Here is a 14969-nt window from a genome sequence, read left to right as displayed (position 1 = left end):
TCCGGCCTCTTCTTCGGGCAATGTGGTTATGGCGTTGCAAAACTTCTTAGGATTATCTTCAACTCTTCCTGGAAGAACTCCACTTTGCCTCTTCATAGAGTCGGCTGTTTGGGCGACTTGCACATCTAAATTTTTGACGTGCAAAGATAAAGATTCAAACTTACCATTCAGATCATTGTACATGCAGTCCACTTTCACGTTCACGTCTTTAGATGCTTTTTCGTTCGTCATAACGAGCTGTTGGATGGACTGTTCAAGTCTACCGATTTGCGAAGCTAGCTGATTTGTCGTGACTCCCTGCTGTTGTACAATTTGATTATTAAAATCCGTACCTTGATAGTTATATGGTTGTCACGGTTGATATGGCACTATTCCTCCAAAGTTTCCACCTTGAAACTTGTTTTAGAAGGATTTTGCTGAGGTGGGTAGTACTGATCTTGAGGATTCTCCACATTTGGATTGCGGTAAGAGAGATTGTTGTAATTTGCATTCTGGAAGTTTTTGTTGAAGTTGTTGTTGGAGCGATTTTGGTATGGCACCAGTGCTCCTACGTAGTTCACATCTTCTTCTTGAAATGCTTGATTAATGTGATCGATATCACTAGGTCCTTCATCTTCTGCGCCATTGTTGGTCTCACAAGCATGGATTGGGCGATTGTTGCTCTTCAGAAGCTGGCTCACCATGTTCTTCAATTCGGTTATCTCCTTGTTGTCTGTTCCGGCTTGCTTCATCGATCGATTCAGGACAACCATTGCTATTGGCTTGAGCCAAATTTTTCAATGAGGGCTCTTCCTTGAGTTATCGTCTTTTGCCCAAAATCTCCATCGCTAGCTGTATCAAGTGAAAGTTTGTATTTTGGTTGCAAACCTCGATAAAATGTGCTCAGCAGGTTTGATCCATGAAATCCATGATGAGGGCAATCACGTTCATACTCCTTAAAACGTTCCCAAGCTTCATAGAAAGATTCAGTTGGCCCTTGTTGAAAGGTTGAGATCTTCGTTCTCAAATTGTTCGACCTTGACTTAGTGTAGAAGTGGTTCAGGAAAGCAGTTCTACATTCTTCCCAATTAGTAATCAATCCTGTAGGCAAAGACTTCAACCAACGGTGAGCTTTATCTGCTAGTGAAAAAGGGAACAAATTACACTTTAAAAATTCAGGTGGAACTTGGTTTGTTCTCATCATGCTGCAAATTTCTTCAAAAAGCTCGATATGGTCCATTGGATGCTCAGAAGGAACTCCATGGAACTGGTTTTGCTTCACCAATGAGATGATTTGAGGCTTGACTTCAAACTCATTCCGGTTTTGAAAAGGTACTTGAATTGCAGATCGATTCTGAAAATTTTGAGTAGGTGCATCAAAATCAGCTATGCGATGGTTCCTGGCTTGTCTTCGGTGTTGATTTGCTGTCGGAATGGGGCGGTGGATGCGTTCATTCGGCTGCATTGCTGGATGGTCACCATCGGCTGCATTGATGGGTGGATCAAGGTCTTCACGTCCTTCTCTCTGTCGGTTCTGGTGGTTTCTTGGAGGAGCCTCATCCTCCTCTCCATCTTGTCGAGCATGATGATCTTCTATTTGATCATTCTCTTCGTTTTCTCCATGTTCGGACCCGTCTTGGTCCATATTTAAATTTCGATTAATAGGATTCCAGGCTGGTCGTCGTTGGCCATTCCTTGTGTTCGTCTAAGTCTTCGAAGTTCTCTTTCGTGTCTGTCTATCTCTGATTGTGGTAGGTTGTGGGTGTCAAGTTTTACCCTAATTGAAATCAATAGCCGCAAGTGCACAGCTGATCAATTGTAGTACTTAGGGATCGAATCCACAGGGAAGGAGGATCTTTTCCTGCAAAAAGCCTTTGAAATAAGTATAAAGTAAGGAAGTCTAGAACAAAAACGGTTTAGTGGAGGTTTGGTAGTGTGTTTAAAATGTAAAAACGAAATATTAAAAGAAAATACGGGAATTAAATTGCGTAATAACTAAACTTAACGAAAATGACTAAAAACGATAAAAAACGGATATTCTAATGCTTAAATGAAAATGAACTAAAAAGGAAAGACAATATTGAACTAAGGCTGAAAGAAAATCGGTGTAAATCAATAAGGAAGAAGGCGTTGGGGTTCAGGGAAGTTTTCTCAGGGGTACGAACGATTCAAAACATTGCTAGAGAGGAAATTTTGTAAGATCTTAGCTTAAACTTTTTGAACTGGAGTCACGGACATATGAATACGCCACTGTCGTGATCATAGACAACTATCTCTCTCAACCCTGACCAGTAGGTTCCACTCTGGCCCTGGAAGAGAAGAGATGCATTATGTTTAAGACTCGTCCTAATTCACAAATCGCCCATAGGTAGGTTTCCACTCCTATGTTTGTTTTGCTCTCCCAAACTAGATCTGATACCTGATGAACACTTTCGTTTCACCAAGCATCTGGATCAGATTGTAGTTCATGACGCTACTCTCATCCAGTAAAAACGAATTCAGAAGAAAAAGTTCTAAGATTCGGCTCAAAAGCTCATGGAATCCTCATCGAACATATAAATCCCCATCGAAAATCCCTTAATCCCGACAATAAAACTACTCAGACATAATGAACGAAATCAAAAGCATAGTATTAATAAATAGAATAGAAACCGAAATTGAAAAAGAAAGAACAAGAGTTCAAGAGAACAAATCTCTCTCTCCCTAAAAGCTAAAGCAAAAACAATAAACGTATGAAGTAAATAATTCGGTTGTGATGATCTCCTAGGGTTCGTAAGACATGTATTTATAGTGCTCAAGACCTCTCTGGACGTCACTTAGGGTTTCTCCAAATGTGGGCTTCAGAAATGGGCTTTTTGGGCTCGGAGGTTGATGGCCGCGGTCAGGACAAGTGTGACCGCGGGGGACGAGTGTTTTGCCGCGGTCGGGATGCTCCTGACCGCGGGAAATTGGTTGTTGGCCGCGGGTGGAAGTGCTGGCCGGCTGGTTTACGGGACATCTTGCTCTTTGCGTATCTTTTGATTGAACTGTTGGCTTGCCAAGCTGTAAAGTGCACTGGAAAGCTGATACTTCCATCTTTAAGGTCTCCAAATTTGAGCTGGATCAGACGGTGAGAAGGCCTTCAATTAGGGGTGAAATTCTGACGGTTTGACTCTGAGATGAAATCTGGGTTTCTGTCCATTTTGTTAAGCTTTTCCCTAAGTTTCCTGAAAAGAGTCTTGGAACTACAAATACTAGAAAAATGTAATAAAAGTACTTAAATGCAATTAAAAACATAGAAAAAGTATTTCAAAACGATCCATAAAAGTGGTCAAAATACGGTGTTATCAACTCCCCCAGACTTAAACCTTTGTTTGTCCTCAAACAAAGCAAAAGCCTAAACTGGTTAAGTGACAACAAATATAGGGAATGCACAAATATCATAGACCTGAACACCTAAACTAGGACCAAAGATAGTGCATCAATCCACAACTTAGTCTAGAAAATTCTCACCAAAGCATAAGAGATACTAGTCCACTTTTTCCGTCATGCAAAACTTAAACAATCTAAATCTTGATTCCAGTCAACTAGCTCTCTACATTCATTAAGTTCACTAGTGAGTTCTCATTAAAGACATCATCCAGGGTAGACGGCGTTTGGCATTAAAGGGCTATTTAAGTGGTGGAGTTAAAGTGTTTCGGGTTACCTGAAGATCTGGAGGATGCAAGATAATATGCAAAACCGCAAAAGAGATATGGACCTGTTGATGACCACAGTTTTCAGTCACTTCTTCTTGCCAAATGTTGTTGCATAATCCTTCCTCCTTTGTTGTAAACAGCTGTTCCTCCAGACTTAGATACTTTCCGTGAATCAGAAAACAATCTCCAAAACTCCATAAAATTGAACTCCAGTTGCCTTGGGACTTAAAATTCGACCTCTCTAGACTCTCTAAGGCTTTTATCTCCTTTCTTTTCTTATTTTCGGATTTTTTTTTTTTTGGAAAGGAAATGCCTTTTAAAGAGAGAGAGACTAGAGGACGAGATTGTACCAAAATTTGAGATTTTTCTAAGGCAAACTGAGTTTCCTCTTGTGTTGAATCCTTCCGGGAACTCTTCCGGCAAATCGCAGGTCTCTGTCTTTGGTGACTGAAAACTGCGTCGTTCCTCTTTCTCTCCAACGTTTTTGCACTTATCTGCATATAAGACATTAGAAAACAAGAGTGCATGTGGTTTGAAAGAGGATTGGTTAAGGTGGGGAACTAGCTAAAGATGAACTAGCCATTCAGGATCAACAGAGAGTGGTAAAAGGATAAAGGAGTCCTGAATGTATGATTTGTTTCCCTGGTCTAATGCTTCAATGAGAAAATTAAGCCCAAATTAAGTCCAAATAAAACAGAGCTAGTGTATCCCTTCATCTAAATCGAAATTATTCAAATTCCTCTGGGGTACTTCGTTTCAAATGTGCTTAGCTACCGCCTAGTCTAGTCCTAAATCATGAATGAGCATCTCACTAGGAACAGTCTAAAAGCACACAGTCAACTATCATTGATTCATGTTCACCATTCCCTTTTTAAAACGTATTTTGTTTTGAAAACCGATTTTGAAAAACTTTAAGGAAAATGCAAAAAGTGTAAATAATGCAAGACTCATGAAAGAAAAGTGGTTAGAAAGGGATGAAATCCTCCCCCAGACTTAAATCACACTGTCCTCAGTGTGAAACAAGTCGAGATTGGATAAGAAAAATGCATAGATAATCGAATTGGTAAGGACAAAGAGAACTTACCTGGATCCGGGATGCTGGTGGAGATGAACCAGATTCATTCGAAGGGGTTTGGGAAGTTCATTAGGTGGTGATGAAGGTGGTGGAAGGTGATGAATGAGGTGGAGGGTGATTGGTGAGGTGAAATGAGGTGAAGGGGTGGTTTGGGTCGGGTTTGGATGTCACCGACCAAGTGTCGCGGTCAGGGGCCATACGACCACGGCGAACCATTGCTTGGCCGCGGTCAGGACTACGGGACCGCGGTCGAAGGGGTGTTTCTCGTGGTCCGAACACCTGCGACCGCGGGGGCTTATTTTGCGGCCTCTTCCTACTTCTCCTTGGTTCCTGCTGGGACGAGCAGTCAGGTACTATCCTTCTTTTTGGTTTTTTTCTGGTTTTTTGATTTTTTTTAGCTTTTTTGTTTTATAAGAAACACCTGAAACTAAGAAAAAGAAAAAGATCAAAAGAAAAAGAAAGAAAAATCCTAAAGAAAACAATACCTAAATGGATTGCCTCCTATTAAGCGCTTTTGTTTTAAGTCGTTTAGCTCGACTTTTGGTATTGGACGTTGCTTAGTCTGATGAAGAAGACCTTGTCCTGAGACAAGTCTTTTTTGACATCTCCTTGCTTTGCTTAGCAGGTTCTTCGTCACTCCAAAGCTCTTCTTCAAATTCTTCTGTTGCAGAACGTTTTCCTGCTTTGCTGTTGTATGGAACAGCTTCTGTGAAGACATCTTTGTCGATGTTAGCAAATGAAATCCTCCAGTTTGGCCAGTCCATTATAGCTCCGGAAGTTGCTAGAATAGACCATCCCAGAATCACTGGATATGTTGCATCTCTCGTTTCGACAATGTAGAAGTCGACAGGCACAACGCAATCTCCTATTCTCAAAGGAATTTCATGAGCTATTCCTTGAGGTGTTGCATTTGAATCATTAGCTAAGCTGATCTTTGCTCTAGTCATGCGCAGGTGTCTAATACCAAGTCTCAAAGCAATTGCCTTGGACATCATGTTAAGACAAGCTCCAGAATCACATAGCTGATATATTCATAAATTGCATCATTTAATCTACATATTCTAGTCCAAATCATGTCTCATTTACATGCATTTTAGGTCTTTAGGCATTGTTTTAGGACTTAGGAGATTCCATTAGGTCCAAGAGAGTTTTGCATGTTTTGGAGTGTTAAACAGGTGCTTTTGGAGTTTATTTGGAGTGGAGGATGTGATTCAGATGAAGAAATGGAGTTGAACTTATCAAAAATGGTGAAAAGGAGCAATTTTGGGTTTCTCGGCAAAATGATGTACTGATGGCCGAAGATTCTCGGCCAAAATCCTTCCCGCGGGTAGCTTTCTCGGCCAAAAACACAGACCGCGGTCAAGTCTCTCGGCCAAAAATCCCGGGTGCAGATACATTTCCGAAATCGCGTCACCGGAAGCTCTTGCCGGCCGATTTAGCTTACAGGGTCTTCAGAGAAGTTGGAGATAATTGAGTCAAGAACCCAGGACAGGTTGAATAAAGGCATTTGGAGCACTGATCTGAAAGATACGGTCACCGGAAGACAGACCTCTCTCGCATCCATTCGGAGCAATCCGATACTTCTGAATGATCGCCTGTCCGGGGAACCTTCCGTTCCGATTCAGCTGTCAAAGGCTTCATCAAAGTTTGAGAGGGTTAGATCACGGTTCCATAGCAAGTGGAATCACTCAATTCTGACGCGTGAGCAGAAAGTTAGGCCTGGCGGAAGAAACTCCTGTCTCGCTGCCGTTTTGGACCAGACCGATGAACTCCGAAGAATGCGAAGGAGAGTGCAATTCCAGGCCGATTCAGTTTCCGGGGCCTTCATGAGAATCAGATACATTTGAGTCTTCTTTCCAGAACGTCCACTAATATTCAATTAGGAGATATGAGCAGGAAGATACGGTCTCCGGATTGGACACATGTCTAGACGCCTCTCTCTGATCGTGTAAATGCACTGCAAAGATGAGCCCTCCAGGAAGCCTTCCACTTCTCAAGCACCAAAGCTTCCTTCACAAAAGTTGGAAATATATGAGTCCTCTGTCCTCTGCAACCGGAATCACTCAATTCGGACAATTATCGTAGAAGTTACACTCTCCGAAATGCGAAGTGGTCCAAGCTGCGCTGAATGCTGCGAGAAAGCCTTGCGACTTGGTTAACTCGCAGGCCTGAAGACGAATGCCTGGAAATTGATGCTGCGAGTTGAGAAGTGCGGGTAAGCTATCAATGGATGAGGTCTGAGGCTCCCGAGGAAGAAAATTGCTAAGTCCACAATATTGCGACTTGGGCATGCTACCTGGGAGACGCTGGAACCAAGCCGCATGATCACTCGCAATCTACTCCGACTTGGGCGTGCTAGCTGGGAGTAAGGAGACCAACCCGCACGGTTTGTACATTCCCCAGAAACCGCCTTGGTCCTGCGAGTTGAAGAAGAAGAAGAAGATTAAGCCGCAGCAAGACTCGCAAAACACTCCTACTTGGGCGTGCGGCTAAGACAAAGCTATTTAAGTCTCACAAGACAAGTTCTTCATCTACTGCGACTTGGGCATGCTACCTGGGAGACACTGGACCAACCCGCAGTAATTCCACTTTGCCCACTAAAGCCGGGTCAGGACCCGGTTTGTTCCGGGCTGACCCGGTTCATTAGCACTTAGTATATATAGCTTTTTGGAGAAAAACCCTAGACATGTTATCTTCTACTTAGTTTTCTCTCTAGTTTTCTTTCCTTTTTAGTGTAAAACGTTTTTGATTAAGAGATTTCTGAAGGGATTTGATCATTCCAAGTCTGTTTCTTATCATGTCATCATCTCATTTCTGCTTCTAATCATGATTAACATCATCTCTTGCAAAAGATTAGATGTGTTCTTCATGATTAGTGAGTAGTCATCTTTTAAACTTCTAGGTGCGTAGATTAGGGTGCTTAGATGTTTGATTTGTGATGTTTAGGGTCTAGATTCTCATTTCATTTCCTTAGTTAGCTGCTCCTAATGCCAGATTTCCTTGGGAAAGTGAAATATGGGTTCATAGACATTTCATGCACCAAAAGTGTTTGATGAAATGCCTGAATGAAAGCTAACTAAGGGTTTATGCATTAATGCCATGGGAACGGTTGTTAATTGCATAAATGACATATTAGAACTGTTGCTTAATGCTCATTAGTTCATATTTCACAAATGGGAATTTGGTTTGAAAGTGGATTAGTGTAGAGATTAATGCCTTCATGAGAGGATTAGTTTAAATTAGAGTTCTAAGTTGAAATATTTGAGATCATGTGATTGCTTGCTATGTCTTTCTGTGTAAGATTCAGTCTTCTTGGTTGAGAGATTGTTTGGTCACTTATTAAGCTTGATGCTTTATGCTTGTTGATTGCTTGATTATATCTAATGGTTGTTAGACTTGATTAAGTGATTAGCAAAGGGATTATTGTCATGGTAATGGATTAATCTGATTAAGAAGCCTAGACTAAAGAGTAGTAAGTGTTGCATTATGTTCTTAGCATCATGAATTGATATCTAAAGCACCCTAATGAATTGATATCATTTGCTTTATCATCAGTTTGTTTGCTTGCTTGTTTAGTAGTTAATTAATCATTGCTTGTTGTTTCTTATTTATGCTTTCTTGTTGCTGGTTTCACCAAACTCATCTTTTATCCAGCTTGACTTAAGAACTTATCACATAAACTAGTGCCTAACTACCACACATATGGATTGACACCCCTTATACTACTTTGACAAGGGGATTGATAACCCTTCTTAAGGCCTTAAAAACCTTAGTTATCAATTGGCGTCGTTGCCATATTGTGTGGGGATTGTTAGCATTAGTTTCTGATATAGTTTTTGAGATCAAGTTTCTTTTGTTTTACTGATCACCTTTCAAGTTCTGTCTTTGTTCTCAGGTTTATGATCACAAGAAGCCAAGCCAGAAGACAAAGAGAAAGAGCTGTTCACTTGGAGAGGTTAAGAATGAATCAGCAAGTTGGGAATGAGCATCAGGCTCAAGAAGCTGATCACGGTCAAAGAGCTGGTAATGGGATTGGATTCAGGCTCAACAGGCTCAGGTCCATCAGGGACACGCTCAGGGTAACCAGAACCAAGACCGACCTCAGGTTAATCTACCACAGCCCCACCCAAACCCACCCATACGTCATCAGCCCCAACCAGTCTTTGTTGGTGAGAATGACCGAGCTTATGCACACCAGTATGGAGCAGGAATCAGGCCACCTCCTGTCCAAAACAACAACTTTGAGGTGAAGGCCTCTTTGATCAATATGGTTCAGAATCAGAAGTTCCATGGCTTACCTATGGAGGATCCCTTGGAGCATCTAGATCAGTTTGACAGAGTTTGTGATCTCACTAAGATCAATGGGGTATCTGAAGACAGCTTCAAACTGAGATTGTTCCCATTCAGCCTCGGAGATAAGGCACATCAGTGGGAAATGCAAGATTGCCTTTATATCCAAGTTCTTCTTAAGCTCAAGGACTGCAAAGCTAAGGAACCAGATTTCCAGCTTCACTCAACATTCTAATGAGACCTTTGGAGAAGCTTTGGAAAGGTTTAGAAGCTACACAAATCAGTGCCCACATCATGGCTTTTCAGAAGCCTCTCTCCTTAGCACTTTGTATAGAGGAGCTGTTCCTAAGATCAGAATTCAGTTGGACACAGCATCAAATGGAAATTTCATGGCAAGAGAAATCATTGCAGCTCTAGAACTTGTTGAGAAATTAGCCATGAGCCAAGACACTTATTGGGAAGATTATCATAGAAGCTATAGAGGAGAAGATTCTGGTAGACACCAAGAGCTGGAAGAGAAGATCAAAGTGCTGAATATCAAGCTTGACAAAGCCCTAGCTGCCACTCAAAAGCCTATAAACTATGTGAGTGAGGAAAACAGATGCTTCACAAATACAAATGAAGAGGGTCTCACTCAAGAGGAGTTGCACTTCATTGGGAATCAAAACAAGTTCAATGGTTACAACAACTTCAATAAACACCAGAACTTGTCCTATAGGAGCAACAATGTGGCCAACCCCCAAGACCAAATATACCCTCCTCAAAGCTTTGTTCAACAGAATCAGTACCAAGGTAACTCCCAAGGTCAACAGGGTTTTCAGCAACCAGAGGTTCAGAATCAAGGGAATAGCTTCACAAATCAAGTCAGCCTACAACAAAGGCCACCACCTCCTGGGTTTGCCCCACCAAAAGATGGTATCTGACCTGGAGACACTGGGCGCTGAACTAAAGTCTATTAAAAAGAACAAGGGCATCTGCACTTCTGAACAACAAGTCTCTCTTCCTGGTAAAGCTCTTCAAAACTCAAAAGATTATTGCAATGTCATCTACTCCAATGAGGACCATTCAGCTGCTGTGCAAGAGATTGAAGACCTCCTTTATGGTAAAGTTTGTACTGAGAATGCACACACTCAAGTGGATGAGGACACCATTATAGATGCTTTCATGGGCTTCTTACATGAACTCAATGAGGACATTGAGAGCAAAAGTGTGGGGACAGCCGGTTCAGTTCTTTCTGTTCAGCAAAGGAATGATTCAGTGTCTATTGAAACAAAGGAGCTGTCAACTGGTCAAGCAAAGCTAACAGATTTTGCCTCCACCTCTGAATCAACTCAGATGAAGCCCACCTCCCTCCCAAAGCTAGGCAACCCAGGGAAGTTCACCATCTCTTGCACTCTTGGAAACTTTAGAGTTTGAGAATGCTTTGTGTGATTCAGGCTCAAGTGTGAGTATAATGTCTAAAGATATGATGGAGAAGCTAAAGGTCAAGTCTATAACGTCCTACCCCTCTTCCATCACCTTTGGTGATTCCTACTCCAAGAAACCATATGGATTTTTAGAAGACTATCCACTTCAAGTTGGTGAATGTGTGATCCCCACTGATTTTGTCATCATGAAGATGAAGAAGACCAAAGAGCTCCCCCTATTGCTTGGAACTGCATTTCTCAACACCACTGGTGCAATGATTGACTTTGATACTCAAAGAGTGGTGCTTACAAAGGTGGATAAGGATGCCTTTTACCCTGTTCAACCACCTTTAGCTGAATTTTGTGGATCAGTTGTTCAAGAGATAGAACCCCCTAAGGTACTTGAGATGAAATATGTAGGAAGTTCTGGGATTTTAGGTGGATCCCAATCTCTCTCAGCTGTGGAAATGGAAAACGAACCTCACACCAACCCTGTTTACAAGGATGTGACTGAACAGCCATTGATCAGAGAAGAAGACATCTTGCTCTCATGGTCTCCTACACTTAGTGATCTAAGGATGTGATATCTTCATAATTTGTATCATTTAGGTTGCATAATTCATTCTAAATCATGTTTTATTCCATGCATTTTAGGTCCTTAGGGTTTGTTTTAGAACTTAGGAGATGCATTAGGTCTCAATGTGTCTTTGCATGTTTTGAGTGTTTATCAGGTGCATTTGGAGCTGAAAAGATGAATCCAGGAGGTGGAATGGTGATCAAAGCTTGAAAAGTGGCAAAATTGGGTCTTTGGAGGTTATCGGCCATTCTCGCTGACCAGGAAGGTTTTCTCGGCCATTTTCACGTACCGCGGGTAGACTTTGTCGGCCAAAACACGTACCGCGAGTGAAGTGTATCGGCCAAAATCTCCGGGTGCAAACATGTCTCGGAAATCGCCTGTCCAGGGAACCTTCCGGTCCGATTCAAATGACGGGTGCTTCATAGAAGTTGGAGAGGATTGGATCACGGTCTCATAGCAAGTAGAATCGTGGTATTTGAACGCGTGAGCAGAGAGTTAAGCTCGTCGGAAGGAACCCCTGTCTCGCAGCTGTTCCGGACCGAGCAGATCAGTTCTGAAGGATGCGAAGGACGGTGCACTTCCAGGCTGATACAATTTCCGGGGCCTTCATGAGAATCAGAGACATTTGAGTCTTCTTTCCAGAACGTCCAAGAGCATTCAATTCGAATCTATGAGCAGGAAGATACGGTCTCCGGAATGGACACATGTCTAGACGCCTCTCTCTGGTCGTGTAAATCCACTGCAAAGATGTGCCCTCCAGGAAGCCTTACACTTCCCAAGAACCGAAGATTCCTTCACCAAAGATGGAGATAAATGAGTCCTCTGTCTTCTGCAACTGAAATCATTCAATTCGGACAAGTATCATAGAAGTTACACTCTCCGGAATGCGAAGTGGTCTAAGCTGCTCTGAATGCTGCGAGATGGTCTTGCGACTTGGTTAACCCGCAGGCCTGAAGATGAACGCCTGAATGCTGATGCTGCGAGTTGAAATGTGCGGGTAAACTATCACTGGAAGAGGTCTGAAGCTCCCGAGCAAGAGAAATGCTAAGTCCACAATCGTGCGACTTAGGCATGATAGTTAGCGGCGCCTGGAACTAAGCCGCACGATCACTCGCAAATCACTCCGACTTGAGCCTGCGACCTAGGTGCAATAGAGACTAACCCGCACAGTTTGTACATTCCCCAGAAACCGCCTTAGTCTGCGAGTTGGAGAGGAAGGAGATCAAGCCGCAGCAACACTCGCAAAACACTCCTACTTAGGCGTGCGGCTAAGACAAGGCGATTCAGGCTTCACAAGACAAGTCTTCATCTACTGCGACTTAGGTGTGCTACCTGGGACATACTGGACCAACCCGCAGTAATTCCCACTTTATCCATTAAATCCGGGTCAGGACCCGGTTTGTTCCGGGCTGACCCGGTTCGTTTTTAAGGAAGTATAAATACTTTTTAGAGTTTTTGGGAGAGGCTAAGCTTTATTCCCTTTGTCTCTTGCCTCTTTTGTGAAAAAGACTCCATTAAGAAGAGAAATATCGATTATTGAGTGTTTAATCAAGAGAGTTTAAGAGATCTTTGTGTTTAAAGCTGCTTTCTTCTGAATCTATCATCTCCATCTCTATTTCTCATCATTAATCATGCTAATCTTCTCTACTTGCAAAGGTTTAAGAGAGATTAGTATGATTAGTGAGTAGTCACCTTTATGAGGTTCTAGATGTGTAGGTTAGGGTGCTAAAGTGTTAGATTAGGAGTGCTTAGGGCTAGATTAATTGATTCATCTCTCTAAACAGCTGTTCTCTATGCTAGATCCTTGATAATCACTTGAGATCTAGATTCTGGGAATTTCATGCACCAAAAGTGTTTGATGAAATTCCTGAAAGAGCTGTATTAGGGGTTTAAGCATTTTCTGCATGATGATGTATTGTTATTTGCTTGAATGATCATTAAGAACTGTTTATTAATGCATATTGATTCATATTTCACAAATGGGAATTTGGTTTGAAAATGGATTAGTATAGGGGTTAATACCTTCATGAGAGGATTAACCTAGATTAGAGTTCTTAATCATTTGAATCATGTCTCATCATTGTCATTAGCATTTCTAGTTTAGCACCAAAGCACCCTAACCAACTATCATGTCTAGAATCTCATGCTTCCATCATATCATATTCACATCATTTGTCATTGCCTAGTTCTTGTTTAGTCATTGTCATTAGTCTTTAAACCTGTTTAAGTTTGTAGTTGTCTCTAGATTAATCAAAACCCACTCTTGTTTGCTTGAATTAAGAACTTGATCATATAGCTTAGTGTCTATCACCACACTCTTGGATTGATTAACCTCTTTGTGCTACTTTGACAAGGGGATTGATAGCCCTGAGACCTTAAAAAGTCTTACCTATCAATTGGCGCCGTTGCCAAATTGTGGTTTTTTAGCATTAAGCTTTGATCTGTTCTTGAGATCAAGTGCTTACTTTCTTGTTTTTACTGATTACTTTCAAGTTCTGTTTGTGATTTCAGGTGTATGAACACCAGGTCTAGATCAAGAAGCTGTGGTCCACATTTCCCTCTCAACGACAATATCAACCTTTTGGTACCAAGGAGGAGAAGGGACAGGCGTGGAAGACAAGTTGATCAGGCTGACATGGAAGAACAAAGAGAGCATGTGGTAGATATAGAACAACCGATTCAGGAGCAACAGGCTCAGGGTAATGGAGCTGGTAATAGAGTTGGTCAAGGGCTTCATCAGGGTAATATTCATCAGGAACAGGTGCACCAACAAGCTTATGTCCACCAGGGACAAGCTCAAGCTCATCAACAGAGGCATCAGGCCAATGTTCAGCAAAGACAACAAGTGCACCACCAACCCCACCCTTTCCAACAACAACAAAGAAGATATGAGCAACCCCAAGTCTATGTTGGAGAGAATGACAGAGCCAATGCTCATCAGTATGGAGCTGGTATTCAGGCACCTCCTGTGCAAAACAACAACTTTGAAGTGAAGGCCTCATTGCTGAATATGGTCCAGAATTCAAAGTTCCATGGGTTAGCAATGGAAGATCCCTTGGAACACTTGGACCAGTTTGATAAGGTGTGTGATCTGACAAAGATAAAAGGAGTTTCAGAAGACAGCTTTAAGCTAAGACTATTCCCATTCAGTCTTGGTGATAAAGCTCATCAATGGGAGAAGAATCTTCCAAGAGGCTCCATTCAAACCTGGGAGCAATGCAAGCAAGCTTTCTTATCTATGTTCTTCTCAACTTCAAGAACTGCAAAACTGAGGAACCAAATCTCTAGCTTCACTCAGCACAGCAATGAGAGTTTTGGTGAAGCATATGAGAGATTCAGGAGCTACACAAACCAATGCCCACACCATGGGTTTAGTGAAGCTTCTCTCCTCAGCACACTCTATAGAGGAGGTCTTCCCAAGATTAGAAACCAACTGGATACTGCTTCAAATGGGAACTTTCTGGGTAAAGAAATTCATGCTGCTTTAGAGCTAGTGGAGAACTTAGCATTGAGCAATGATACCTATGGTGAAGACTATGACAGATCAAATAGGTCTGAAGGTTCAAGCTCAGAACAGAGGCTCACTAGGGAAGTTAAGGAGTTGAGAAGTGAACTAGACAAGTTGAAGCTGGTAACTCACAAGCCAATGCATTTTGTTGGAGAGTATGAGGAACCATCTCAAATCTTTGAGAACATCAGTGAAGAAGGTCTTACCCAAGAGGAACTAAATTACATTGGGAATCAGAGGTTCCAGAGGTATCAGTATGGTAATGCCAATCCAAACCTCTCTTACAGGAACACCAATGTAGCTAACCCACATGACCAGGTGTATCCCAATTCTCAAGCTCCACAGAACTTTGTTCCCAAGAACAACTTTCAAGGATCTTTTCAACCAAAGAATCAGTTTGGTCAGAATCAAGGTTTTGGTCAGCAACAGCAACCATTTCAGGGTCCTAATTTCAATA

At 42.0% G+C, this 14969-nt stretch overlaps 3 non-coding genes across 3 annotated transcripts; 1 reads left to right on the top strand and 2 right to left on the bottom strand.

The window, feature by feature from the left end:
• Nucleotides 1-902: 902 nt before the first annotated feature.
• LOC112083159 lies at nucleotides 903-1009 on the top strand. Its single transcript, XR_002897458.1, has one exon. It is a non-coding gene; the product is annotated as a small nucleolar RNA R71 (small nucleolar RNA).
• Nucleotides 1010-9215: 8206 nt separating this feature from the next.
• LOC112083168 lies at nucleotides 9216-9322 on the bottom strand. The gene has a single exon (XR_002897467.1). It is a non-coding gene; the product is annotated as a small nucleolar RNA R71 (small nucleolar RNA).
• A 4947-nt stretch (nucleotides 9323-14269) lies between these two features.
• Nucleotides 14270-14376, bottom strand: LOC112083304. The gene has a single exon (XR_002897592.1). It is a non-coding gene; the product is annotated as a small nucleolar RNA R71 (small nucleolar RNA).
• Between the last annotated feature and the right edge of the window lie 593 nt (nucleotides 14377-14969).

Source organism: Eutrema salsugineum, unplaced genomic scaffold (genome assembly GCF_000478725.1).
Source record: "Eutrema salsugineum unplaced genomic scaffold, Eutsalg1_0 scaffold_7, whole genome shotgun sequence".
Classification (NCBI taxonomy): domain Eukaryota; kingdom Viridiplantae; phylum Streptophyta; class Magnoliopsida; order Brassicales; family Brassicaceae; genus Eutrema; species Eutrema salsugineum.
Note: the sequence above shows the minus strand (reverse complement) of the source record. Positions and strands in the feature narration are given on the sequence as shown.